The sequence below is a fragment of the Nicotiana sylvestris genome, chromosome 3 (genome assembly GCF_000393655.2).
Source record: "Nicotiana sylvestris chromosome 3, ASM39365v2, whole genome shotgun sequence".
Taxonomy (NCBI): domain Eukaryota; kingdom Viridiplantae; phylum Streptophyta; class Magnoliopsida; order Solanales; family Solanaceae; genus Nicotiana; species Nicotiana sylvestris.
Genome location: NC_091059.1, coordinates 69,882,310 through 69,895,947, shown reverse-complemented (window position 1 = coordinate 69,895,947; position 13,638 = coordinate 69,882,310).

Here is a 13,638-nt window from a genome sequence, read left to right as displayed (position 1 = left end):
GTTCTTCAATTGTCGATTTCGTTGCATTCGACTCTTCAGGGGCAACAAAAGTTTGAGGAGCGAGGAGATTTTCTTCATCGTCCTCGGGGGTCTGCATTCCCCCAGACTCATCCAAGGTAGAGTGTGTAGGATTTGGTGCCTCCTGGTAAACCGCGAACATTTCTTTTGCCGCATGCTGTTCTCCATATATGGTTGTTACACCATCCTTCGTTGGAAACTTCATCATCTGGTGCATAGTTGATGGCACTGCCCTTATGCTGTGTATCCACAGCCTACCAAGCAATGCGTTATACCTCATGTCACCGTCGATGACATGGAACTTGGTGTTCTGAATTGTACCAAACATGCCAACAGGGAGGGCGATCTCCCCTTTCGTTACTTCGCCGGCCATGTTGAGCCGTGGAGGACCCGGGAGGTGGGTATGATCTGATCGAGCAACCCAAGATGTTCTACTACCTTCGACCTGATTATGTTAGCCGAGATGCCTCCATCCACGAGCACACATTTAATTCGATTGTTGCTTAAAAGGAATGAAATTACCAGCGCATCGTTGTGTGGTTCTACCAAGGTCTAGAGATCCTCCTCGCTGAATGCAAGGGTGTCTTTGGTCATGCGGTCTCGGATCGGCCCCTCTATTGAAGTGGATATTTTTATCTGCTTGATCACGGGTCCTTGGGGAGTGTGGGTCCTCCCGATAATCATATGAACGATATGCCGAGGAATCTCTCTCTTTGCCCAGGTTGGATTTTTCCGAGTTTCCCGCTGAATTTCTCGGTGTGCTCCCTGGTTGATGTGAGGGTCGGCGTTAACGCATTGGGCGTCGCACGAGGTTGTTCCCTGGGAATCGGCTCCGGTGTGTTCTCAGGATTTCGCGGTGGCACACCCATACCTGGAATAACCATACCGCCCTTTTCCATGGCTTTTGAGGCTGTTATTTTCAGGTACACTTACTGGTTTAGGCATTTTTACCTGAAATCAAAGATCTTGGACAAAAAAGTGTGAAAGATAACTTGCATTGTGTAGTAAAACCAGCAAGAAATAATCACTATTATCTTTAGCCCCACGGTGGGCGCCAAACTATTTACCGTGAATGGTAATACCAATTAAATTTTATTTTGTGGTTCTAAAAATACGTGATCTATTTTTATGTTAGTTGTTAAGGAAATAGATGCTAAGTGAAGTATTTGGGATCAAGATATGAGCTTAATACAAGATGTTAACCAAACCAAATCGCTGTCAATCGAGGCCTCGAGCTTGCTTATTCGAGGCCTCGGGGTCGAGTCCGATGTTCGCCGAAGGTGGTTGATGGAGACAAAAAATTATAATAAAATCAATGATGGCTCTTTATAGCCAATAATAAGAAATAAATGAAGAACAATAAATATAACACAATAAATATGAGCAATAAATGAAGTGATGAGACCAAAAGAATATGTTAAAGAACAGAAAGAGTGTTCTTGTGTATTTAGTATTGAGCAACAGGTGTCTACAAAATGACAAGGATCCCTTTATATATGAAGGGAAATCCCGACATAGTACAAGTACATTTATTATAAAGAGATGGAGATGGGACATCTAATTGATGTCATGATTTGGGTCTCAATTTAGCTCACTAGACTTTGTCAGCTCTAGTTATGCACCTTGGGAACTCCCCACTTTTCCATCATAGCCGTTGGTCTGCATCGCCCCAAGGTCGAGCGTCGATAGCCCTCGAGGGTGAACCTCGACCCTACCCTAGTCTCGAACCTGCGAAACATGCTTACAAGGCACCACGATGACGGAAAATTGGACCCTCTAATTTTACCGTATATAGCTACAATAAAACATGTAACAATCATCCAAACAAGCTGACGAAATTGCGAAGATTGGGATAAAAAAGCTGCTTTAGTTTAGAACAGTGGTCATATAAAAGCAACGATGACACAATTCAAAGTAGGCATAATTAAGCTCACTTTTCCAGCAAAACCAAGTGCATGGAAGATGAAGGAAGACCACAAAACCAAAGTGGAGTGTGATAAAAGATAAATATATCCCTATTTGGAGGAACACCAATTCCCCAAGAGGATATGCTGATAGTGATTAGCAAAGACGATGAGGAAGAGGAAGAGTATGGGACGCTTATTAATTTTGTGGTATTCGATCTCTTTTAATGTGACTTTACTTTGATAAGCATATTCGAAAAACAGGTACAAACATGGAAGTCCTTGTGGCCGTTGGATTACAAGAATGTTCTTGCCTTGTCAAGCACTTGCTTCTCTTTAATACCACATTTCATGAGGCTTTCGAAAGACATCGTTATACTTTATCCATCGTTGGTTCTAAATAAAAGAGAAAGCTCTATATAGAGTGGCTGTAGTACTTTATTTAGACAATTAAAGATACCATACACTCTCAAGCAGTGTCAACATATTATATATATACATATACTGTATTTAAGAAAATATTATTTACACAAATATTTAGTAATTAAATTTCTTAGACAGAGTGGTATCGAATGACAACTCTTGTAATAAGGCGTTTTCATGACCCTGATTTGCATAAGCTAATTAACATTATTTCGTCAGAGCATTGACGAAATCTGACTGTTGAACACTACATGCAACAATTTCTTGCCTAGTGTTACTCTTGAGCATCGAATTGCTTTCCACAGATAACAAATAGTAGCAATTTTGTGGTTATTCGCTCATTAATTAATGTGGTCAATTCTTTAAAATAGTGGTGAACCTTAAATTCAGCAGAGAGAACAGAAGAGAGAACTAAATAAGAGGTAACGTTCACGCTCTATCTCTCTGGATGATAGTAACTCGAAGAGATTAGGAGAACAGTGGCATATGTGATATGTCCCAAGCTTAGCTAATTATTGGTCAGACATTCTGGCCACAACATTCATCTCGACAGTGAAAGCTATGGACTTTTGAGGCAAAGCAACCTGATAATGGAAATGCGTGGGGTGGGTGTGGGACTCAGATGTCGTTTAGCACTAAATTGAATTGTCCTTTGTGAAGACCTTCCTACGTTTGTTGTGTCCATGTGATTTTGAAAGATCAATTGCTAATACTACTAGTGTGCAAGAACTACTACTAAGATTTCAGATCTCTATTAATTTTGTTTGACTTCTTAGTTAATATCCTAAATTTGATGACCATTAAAAGTGGTGGAACTGTATGGGTCGAAATCTGACCACACTTGGATCAGCATTAAAAGGAATGGCGAGGAGTCGACTAAGCCATGGTCGTATTCATGAGACATCATAACAACGAGTATCTCAGCCGTTATCGGGATCGAACTATCAGAAAGCTTGTACGGCGAAGTATATGTCGTGACATTTAAGGGGAACGACCTAATGTACAATCAACAGATTAAGGTTCTTGGTAAGAACCGTTGGATATAAGAAAATGCTTACTATATATATAGAGGGAAGATAATAAGAAAAGGGGGATTCTCTCTTTCAGGAAAAAGAGGTAGAAGAACCGGAAAATGCTACAGGAGAAAAACAAGAGAAGTTTAAGATCTAGGTGGATTATCTTCATAATCATCTTTCTTAAATCAACAAAGATATATCCCGCAGCAGTTAATAGCATTCCTTCTTTATTCTTATATTATTGAACAATACGCCAAGAATGTAAGCATGTCATTTATATTCGATATCTTTTATAAGCCTTAAAGTTCATGAGCTTGGTTATATTTTATTATCCTATTCAATGCGCTTTGATCTACAGTTAATTATCCTTGCCTAGGATTTATCCTCTATTTTTCATATTAATTACTTTAACAAAAAGCTTAGCACTTTTTGGTCAAACAATTTGGCGCCGTTTGTGGGGATTTCTTAGCAAAATTTTAATTTCCTCTAGATCTAAAACCAGCCAAAGTATCACTTCCTGGCTATCATAGCCTCACCATCTCAGTATAAACACCAACTCGAAAAAGTGATAGATAAGATTTTGAAATAACCAAACCAATCATGGTCAGATCTCTACATGAAATCAAAATTAGGTCTGATGTCTATACAAAACACATGCCTCGCCTGTATCGATGGGTTCAGCACGTCGTATGAGTACTAAAAGAGGGATTATGGCCACCACACACTTAGCATGCCCGCAATCCTACTTGCCGTATAAACATTATATGACGATCTATACTTCCACCTCTTAGGAAGGGACGATAGCCTACTGTATGATTCTTTAAAATAACGGACTTATCCTGCTTTATTTTTATACCAGTATGCACAGTGTAATTTATGTATAGGGTATAACATGTTTCCCTTATTATCTGCGCACATCAGACGAGGTCGAACCAGGACTAGACCTCAAGATCCCATCCGGCAAGGCAAGTTCAGCCCATAAGAAGCCTAGACGTGACTAATGGAGAAGCGAAACATGGGGCTGCCAAATCTGAAACTGTCATTCGAGTACGGGATGGAACGGGTCGCCTTACAGCGCCTTTCCCCCCTCATTGACTTATCAGGGCAAGGTAACGGGCAATTTCATTTAGATCAAACTTGTCATTTTTCTCTTTTTTGACAGGGATAGGAATACGAGCACTCTCACAGGTACACGAACAGGAACAAACACCACCGAACGCACCAAGCAAAACCCTCCACACCATACCGTAATGCAAATAACAGACAAATTGCTCAAAACAAGATGGCGTTTTTTAGAAAATCTCCATGATCTGGGACTAAGTGGTGAGCCCATGAAACATACAGTCCCTCTGACACAAGCAAAACTTGAACTCAAAAAATTTGCATATATATTCGCCATAACAATCTTACGCCAATCCAGCCGAGTAAATATTGTGAATCACATCTGAACTTCGTTTAGTCCCAGGGTACCTAGAAGCCCAAGCAATAAGTTCGTTGCTCGTCCCAATCACGGCCTCTCTAGGCGGAGCAAATAAAGGACTAGGTAAACTGGGACTCCACCGACACATACACATTGCAATGACGCATAGCGTTCTCCAATGAAAACAAAATTAAACAAATCGGGACTCATCTTGATGCACAGTACTCTCCAATTAAAACAAAAATAAACAAACTGGGAATCACCCCAACACATGCATAAACAATGCAGCAATGAGTGATGTTCTCCAATAAAAGTAATGCAACAGGCAAACCGCTCTGTCGCCAAGTAAAAGGAAAGTTCGACTTCACTCGAACTCACAGCGGGTTATTCGATCTCGCTCGACGTAATACCCTTACAGCCATCAGCCACCACCAAACGGGTTACAATTTGATCTCACTCGAATTAACACCTTTACGGCCATTGGCCATCGCCAAACGGGTTACAATTCAATCTCGCTCGAATTAACATTCTTACGGCCATCGGCCATCGCCAAATGGGTTACAATTCGATCTCGCTCGAATTATCACCCTTACGGCAATCGGCCATTGCCAAACAGGTTACAATTCAATCTTGCTCGAATTAACACCTTTACGGCCATCGCTCATCACCTAACGGGTTACAATTCGACCTCGCTCGAATTAACACACTTACGGCCATCGGCCATTGCCAAATGAGTTACATTTCTATATCGCTTGACTTAACCCCCTATGGCCATCGGCCATCGCCAAATAAAAGGAAAGTTTGACCTCGCTCGAACTTACAACAGGGTACAATTTTGACCTTGCTCGAATTCACACCCTTACGACCGTCGGCCATCGTTGAGTCGAAGCACAAATTCGCTCACCCGAATCAACAAATCAAAGTTCAACCCCATCGAACTCAGAACAGGTCATAGTTCGACCTCACACGAGCTCGCCCCCTGCCATCGCTAACCTCGCCAGTGAAAATTGACTTCGCCTAAGTTGGCAACTCTGAGTTCGACCTCGCTCGAATATATAAGTCAAAATTGACTTCGCCTAAGTTGACAACTCTGAGTTCGACCTTGCTCGAATATATAAGTCAAAAGTGACTTTGCCCAAATTGGTAAGTCTAAATTCGACCTCGCTCGAATATACAAGTCAAAGCTGATTCACGCCAAGTCGGCGAATTAAATTCGACCTTGCTCGCATATAAAAGACAAAACTGATTTTGCCCAAATTGAAAAATCAAAAGTCGACCTCACTCAAATCTGCAAATCAAAAGTGACTTCATTCGAACCCACAAAACGAGATCCGATGTCGCTCGGATCAAGCAAACTAAACTCGACCTCGTTCGAATTTCCAATTAAAAATCAGGGACTCTTTACCGGGAAATTCGAAGGTCTTTGTCAAAAAAAGAAAAGAGAAGGGAGCAAGAAAGCCAAAAGTTACGTAACCGAAAGCGAAGCAACTATTTTATTATGATATACAGGCACAACAGTTCTGCCCTTACGAAAGGCCAAAAGCGGGCCCCCAAGAAAAAGATGAAAACAAACAACAACAACAACAAAACTTAAGTACAAAAACTGCAAGAAATTTTTCACTCGGCATCATCTCATTCGACGTTCTCCCTAGCATCATCGTCAGAAAGAAGTCCATCATCGGTCTTAGCACCCTCACCAACCTCTGGTGTTGCAGGGTTGTAGCCGCAAGCAAGACGAGCCTCATGTGCCTTCACCCGAGCATTTTCAAAAGCGGCCTCAGGAACACTCCCCGCCTCCCACAAACCCTTGTATATATCTCGTTGGGCCTCAGCATGGATCTATAGCTCATACAAACGGCGGGGGACAGTAGCAGAGGCAGATTCCTGAGGGATAGCCTGAGCAAATAGTTGTGCCTTCTCGGACGCAAGAGTCGCGACCCGGTCTCCCAGGCTCGAAGCTTCCCGATCAATTTCACCAATGCACTCCTCGAGTCGCGCCTCTTTCAGTATGGTCGTCACCCTCCTAGATTCTTTCTCAGACCTGAGGACGCAAATAGTGCCTTCTAGCACCTCCGCCCTAGCTAAAGCCGATATCCGAGCCCCCTCAGCTCTCTCCAACTCGGTAACCTTCTTTTCTAGCTCGACCACCTTCTCCGTCCATTCTGCACTTAAATTGGTAGCCCTTGTGGCATTTTGTTCAAGCTCGGCCCGCAAAGGCTGCACCTTCGCCTGAAGGTTTTCACACTCCGCTGCGACCCCTTCGCCCACTTCGAGCTCCTCGTCCTTGGCATAGAGTAACTCTCGAGCTCGCTGCATCTGCGGATAGACCGCATCAGTTCCTCATCCATTTTCTCCAACTCTTTCCTAACGGAATAAGTATTACTGCCCGCCCTAAGCTGAGCGTGCATCTTACGGCACTTATCGTGGCATCGACGATACTTTGCGGCCATTTTTAGAAAGACTTCATCCCTAGTCTCAGCCCTACGAGCAATCTCAATCTCCAGCATATGAGTCTGCAAAAAAAGAGTGGGAAGAAAAAGAGGGTAGGAATTAGCGAAGGAAAAATAGCGCAAAATAAATAAAATGGAAAAAAGAAACTCACCCTCAATGCCATCCCGGCCATACCTCGTGACAAAGAGGAATCTTTGATCTCCCGAAGAAACTCGCTTTCGGTGGGAGAACACAGAAGGTCGAATTGAGGCACCAACTCTTCCATGTCCTCCAAAAGGTTGAAATCCGATGGAATCTCGAGCACATGAGAAGGACCTTCCGCCCTTAAACCAACCCTGGTAAAGCCCTCCTCAATAATCCTCATGTCCTCAAAGTCGATGTCGGAATCCGACTCATAATAATCCACAACCACGCCTTTCCCCCTCTTATTGGCCGAAGAAGGGGCGTGGTTCTGCCGAGATGATGATGGGCCGCTCGGAACAACTATGGCAGCCTCCGAACTTTGTCCCCCTACCACGGTGGTCTCTTCCACAATCGGAATAGGTGTTACCTCCGCAACCCCAATCGGTTTCACCAACAACTTCAGATACCACCAAAGTAGGGTCAACCCTCGAGGATGTCTCAACCAAAGACGCTCCCTCTGAAAACCTCTGCCTCTTTGACGATGCCTCTTCACTACTATTTCGAGAAGGCTCGACCGTTGAACGGATGGTGAGAACCGGAGTATCTGAACAGGGAGCAACCTTCAAACAAACAGGCCCGGTCGCTGATATGGTCTGTCGTACAACCAAACATTGGGTTCTCTCACCCACAGTTGCCCTTTGAATGGGTCGGGCAGAAGAAGCCGGCTGGCGGAAAGCAAGCACAGGAGCCCTCGTCCTTCTCACTCCTCTCCGACCTACTAATGAGGAGAGATTTAATCAAGCAAAGATAAGGTAAGAGAAAATACAGAGCAATGAACAAAGTAACGGGCCACAATGAGCCAACTCACCAAAAAGAGGCTTTCGCCCGAACTTCTCATGGAAAGGTGCCCATTGCGCGAATCCCTACCGTATGGGGAAGAATCGCACTCACCCACTCGCGAATATCAACAACCACCGGAGGAGGTACTCTCTCGGCTGCTAAACCAAAAATAAACCCTCAACGAGGTCATTAAAGGTAGACGACCGACGACCATGTTAAGAGAAAATGTATAAAGTAAAAAGAAAAAAAGACATACTGGCGAACTTCCACGTCTCAGGAAACCCCGCCGGGTTCGACATGACGTGCTCTGTTCGGATGTAGAAGATGCTCTCCCAAAAGAGGCATTTTGCCTTGTCGTCCATTTTCACCACCAAACTCTTGGTTCTTCGGTAATGCATGTGAACCATTGTACCCCGGAGAAAATTGGGGGCGAAGAGGTGAAGCATGTGCCGTAGAGAAATTCCTCAGCCAGCCAGCTCCGTGTACTTGATGAGCATAAGGAAAAGTTTGTACGCATACGGAGAGAGTTGAGCCAGACACACCTTATAGAAGTGGTAGAAATCCACCACCAAGGAAGAAAGGGGAAGGATATACCCGATGACAAAGGGATACACATAAAACATGTAGTAACCCGGACGATGTAAATGTACTATGTCCTGATCCACCGAAACCAGTTCAATATGATTAGGGATCCCCCATTTGTCTCTAAATGCCGTAAGTGCTACAGCATCCATCGTAGAACGAACGGGCTCCGGCTCGTATCCAGTAGGTCTATTGAAAACGGTCCTCGCCTTTCCTGGGAGGGGAACCACCTCATCTACCTTCGAAAAACCCCCATCGTCCAACATCTCCACTCCCCCTTCAATTAGGGGTGCATCATTTTCCAGCACCGGAGCACCAACAACTCTATCGGAGTTGGAAAAAGAATCAACAGCTCTATTGGAGTTGGAAGAAGCACTAGCCATTTTTTCTTTGATTAAAAGAAGAACAAAAGTGACGAGGGAAAAAAGGTGGCAGTCATAGCAAATCCTCATAGAAGCAAAAATATGAGAAACTAGAGAAGAAGAAGAAGAAGAAGAAGAAGAAGAAGAAGAAGAAGAAGAAGAAGAAGAAGAAGAAGAAGAAGAAGAAGAAGAAGAAGAAGAAGAAGAAAAGAAGAGGAGGAGTTGCAAGAATCTCTTGAGCGATTGAGAAGCGTAACATTCAAATGAAAGATTCTCCCCTATTTATAGGGATATGAATGCTCTGAGCGGGAAACCCAAACGCCACCATTTAGAAAATGGAAATGGGCATGGGAAACGATGCAAAGCATAGAAAACGTGCGTTATAATGATGCATGAGAAACATTAATGACATTCTAAACTGACTTAACGGTCTGACGCAGTTCTCGAAATGTTACGTCACTACCTCGCCATGAGGTGTTCGTCTCTGATAAGTAGGATTTTAACATGTTTTATACCCATACTTGCTTGCGCTTTGAGTGTAATTTGCTACAAAATAGTCCCAAAATGCTTACAGATTGCGCTTGATTGCAGATTTGAGCTATAAAGTGACAAATCGTCAAAGATCGGCTCAAATCGGAGTGAAACCTGCTCAAGTGCCAAAGATCATTAAAGTAAGGACATTCAGAACTTGGTGCGGACCGCACCATCATGTCAAGCGGCCGCACCCTAGGAGTTCAGAGACTATGAAACTACAAGTCAAACATCATGCGGCCGCGTCCCACTTCATGCGGCCCGCGTCTCACTCATGCGGCCGCACAATCTTGCTATGCGGTCGCGTCCAAGAAGTTCAGAGAGTGTCATATTCATGAAGCAAACCATGCGGCCGCATCCCACTTCATGCGGCCCGCGTCTCACTCATGTGGTCACACAATCTTGTTATGCGGTCGCGTCCAAAAAGTTCAGAGAGTGTCATATTCCAAAAGCAAACCACGCGGCCGCGTCCCACTTCATGCGGCCCACGTCCCTCTCCATGCGGCCGCACTATATGGTCACGTGGTCCGCGTCCAAGAAGTTCAGAGAAGCTGCCAAACTATTCATGTGGCCGCACAATAACTTTGTGCGGTCCGCGCCAGTCTTCATGCGGCCGCATTTAAACTTTGTGCGGTCCGCATCACCATCTTCAGAAAGCAAGATTCAGAGGTCAAGCAACCCAGTGCGGCCGCGTGCCAACTTTGTGCGGTCCGCACTAACCTCGCAGGGGCATGTTTGTCCAGTTTTTCCAGCCCACTATAAATAGAATATTTTACCATTTTTAGGTCAAGTTTGGTACATCTGATAGTTGCTGCACTCGCGAGACTTATGTTTTGGCCTATTTTGGGCATTTATAACTTGGTTTCATCATAGATTATTGTAGTTTCACATTAGTAATTAATTAATATGGTTGCTTCATCTTATATTTCTTCAGTTTTTTCTTTAATTATGTCTAGCTAAACCCATTAGCTAGGGTTGTGGCTCAACCCTAGTGTGGGTAATTAATGGGTGATGCTTCTTAATGATAGATTGATATTGGGAGTTTGTTATTTGGGTTAATTTTATGGTTTAATTAAGGATTGATGGTTGCAAATATTGATTCTAGCTTAGTGGGTCTTGACTCTTCTTGAGAAAGAGAGTCTATGACCCCAAAATTGACCCAACAAGGAATTGGAGTGGACCCATGAGAAATGGTAGTCCCAATTAACGGGTTAAACCTCGAGAGAGTAATCACCCTACTTGAACCCCAGTTGCTTGGTCTAATTGGCCTACCCAATTGGTCTCGAGAGAGTCAATTGGGCAAATTCCCTCTCCCTACCAAGAGGTGTGAGAGTGGGTACAATTGTGCAACGGTTATAACATTGATCCCAAATATGTCAATCTATTATTAGTAGTTTATACCCGTTAGTTAACCACCTAGGTGATGCCACGACCCTAGTCCCTTTCTTATATTAATCACAACTTAGAACATATCCCTTCAGCATAAATTAGCTTAAATTTGTAGTTGATAATAGTAGTTATTAAACAAAAACCCCAAAAACTTTTAGAAGTACAATTAGGAGCTGGCACGCATTCCTAGTCTGAACAAATACGCAACTCTATTCCAAGCTCCCTGTGGAAATTGACCCCGATACCACTATTCGGGTAAAAGTCTTAGCGCTCGCTCTTCCTACCGTTGTGTGAGGTTGAGTTTGTTGCGATCACTTTTTAGCTTCGTTGCCGGGGAGCTTACGGTGTTGACTATTTGTGTAGCTAGTTTTGTGTTTTGCTTCTCTTTCCTTCTTTTTACTAATTTTATTTGTGTCAATTCACTCAGGTATACATGGCTTTAAACGCAAATGACCCTCTTGGTAACGTGGTCATGGGGGAGGAGGTTGAGGATCTAAAACAAGAAGACATATTACCTCCAGCTCCTAGGAGAGGTCGACATGCCAATGCAAATGCCAATGCAAATGAGAATATACCAGACCCTCCTCCACCTCCACCAAGAGTTCTATCCAATCAAAGGTACGCAAGTGCAATAGTTCCTCCCCGAATCCGGGCGGGGAACATCCAGATTACAAATGTGATTCTCACCTTGCTCGAACAACGAGGTTATTTCACGGGGGCCGCTGATCAGAATGCTTATAAACACTTGAAGGGCTTCGTGTATACTTGTTGGGGTAGCAAGCAGACAAATATTTCGGAGGATGCATTGAGATTTCGACTTTTCCCGTTCTCACTTCGGGGGAAGGCGTTAGATTGGTTGGAGAGGCTCCCCAATCATTCCATCACTACATGGGATGAGTTGGCGGACAAGTTCATCGCTAAGTTTTTCTCTCCAGGTCACATGGAGGCTCTACGGGATGAGATTCTAGCCTTCAAGCAAGAGCCAACTGAACCGTTACACTAGATATGGGTGAGGTTTAGAACAATGTTGAAAGAATGCCCTAACAATGATATGACTGATGTGATGATCCAACAAACATTCTATAGGGGCATCAACACAACCAATCAATGTATTGTGAACCAACTGGCGGGAGGAAATTTTATGAAGCTTCCTTACAATGAAGCTTGTGATGTGTTAGATCAGATGGCCGACACATCGTCGGCATGGCAAAGTCGGGCTAATGTGCCTCAAGGTGATCCTAACGTCATATATTTGCATACGGAGTTACATGATCACGGCCAAACCATTGCCAAACTTACAACAACAATGAATCAGTTGGCTAAAGCGCAGTTACAACAAGTTCAAAACCCACACCAAGTGAACGCCATGGAAGGAGTGAATAAGATGAAAAGGAGGCAAAGAGGGCAACAACCTCAAGGAAATTTTGATAAATATGATAATGGTGGTGGCTATTCGAATGAATGCTATAATGATCAAAGTGAGGAAGTCCAATACGTCAACAACTATCAAGGGAATAGAGGTAATCAAGGGAACCAACAATGGAGACCCCAAGGAAATTGGGGCAATCAACAAGGTGGTAATTGGAACAATAAAAACAACCAAGGAGGAAATTGGGGGAACAACAATTTGGGTAATCAAGGAAATTAGAGCGGAAACAACAACAACAATTGGAACAACAACAATGGGAAAGGTGGGTGGAATAACAATGGTGGCCAAGGAAATCAGGGGCAAGGCTTTCAAAAGCCTCCGATATTTCAACAACCGAATAACCCGCCGCCGTTTCAATCCCAAGGGTCTAGTTATTCGGGAAATGAATTTGGTAGAATTGAAGTTATGTTTGAGCAAATGATGAAGAAGAACCAAGACTCCGAAGCTCAATTGGCCTCCCACAACACTTCTATCCGTAACTTGGAAGTACAACTTGGCCAAATTTCTCAGTCTTTAAATACTCGCCAAAAGGGTGCTCTACCAAGTGATACGGTAGTAAACCCCAAGGGTGGGCACAATAATCATGTGATGAAGGTGACAACGCGAAGTGGAAGAGGCGGTGATGTGCATGCCTCAAGAGGAAACCAAGTTATGGTGGATGAAGATGAGTTACGAGATAATGAAATTCCTTTGGTGGTTGAAGATGTAGTTGAACCATGTGTGAGAGAAGATGTGCGTATTGATATTCATAAGGTTGAAGAGGAGACACAACAGGCCGTGAACCCGTCTAGGGAACACGTGATTTATATGCCCGAGCCGGTGGTGCCCAAAGTCAAAGCACCCTTACCTCGTTCTCCTCCGCCCTATCCTCAACGGTTGGCCAAGCAAAAAGGTGACAACCAATTTAAGAAATTCATTGAGATGACGAAGAGTTTGACTATCAACGTACCTTTGGTGGAGGCACTCGAGCAAATGTTGGGGTACGCAAAGTTCATGAAAGAGTTGGTTAGAAAAAAGAGATCAATGGAGTGTGAGACAATCAAGATGACCCATCAAGTGAGCACAATTGTGCATTCTATAGCTCCGAAAGTTGAGGACCCCGGTGCATTCACTATCCCATATACCATTGGAAGTGCCGACTTTGCAAAAG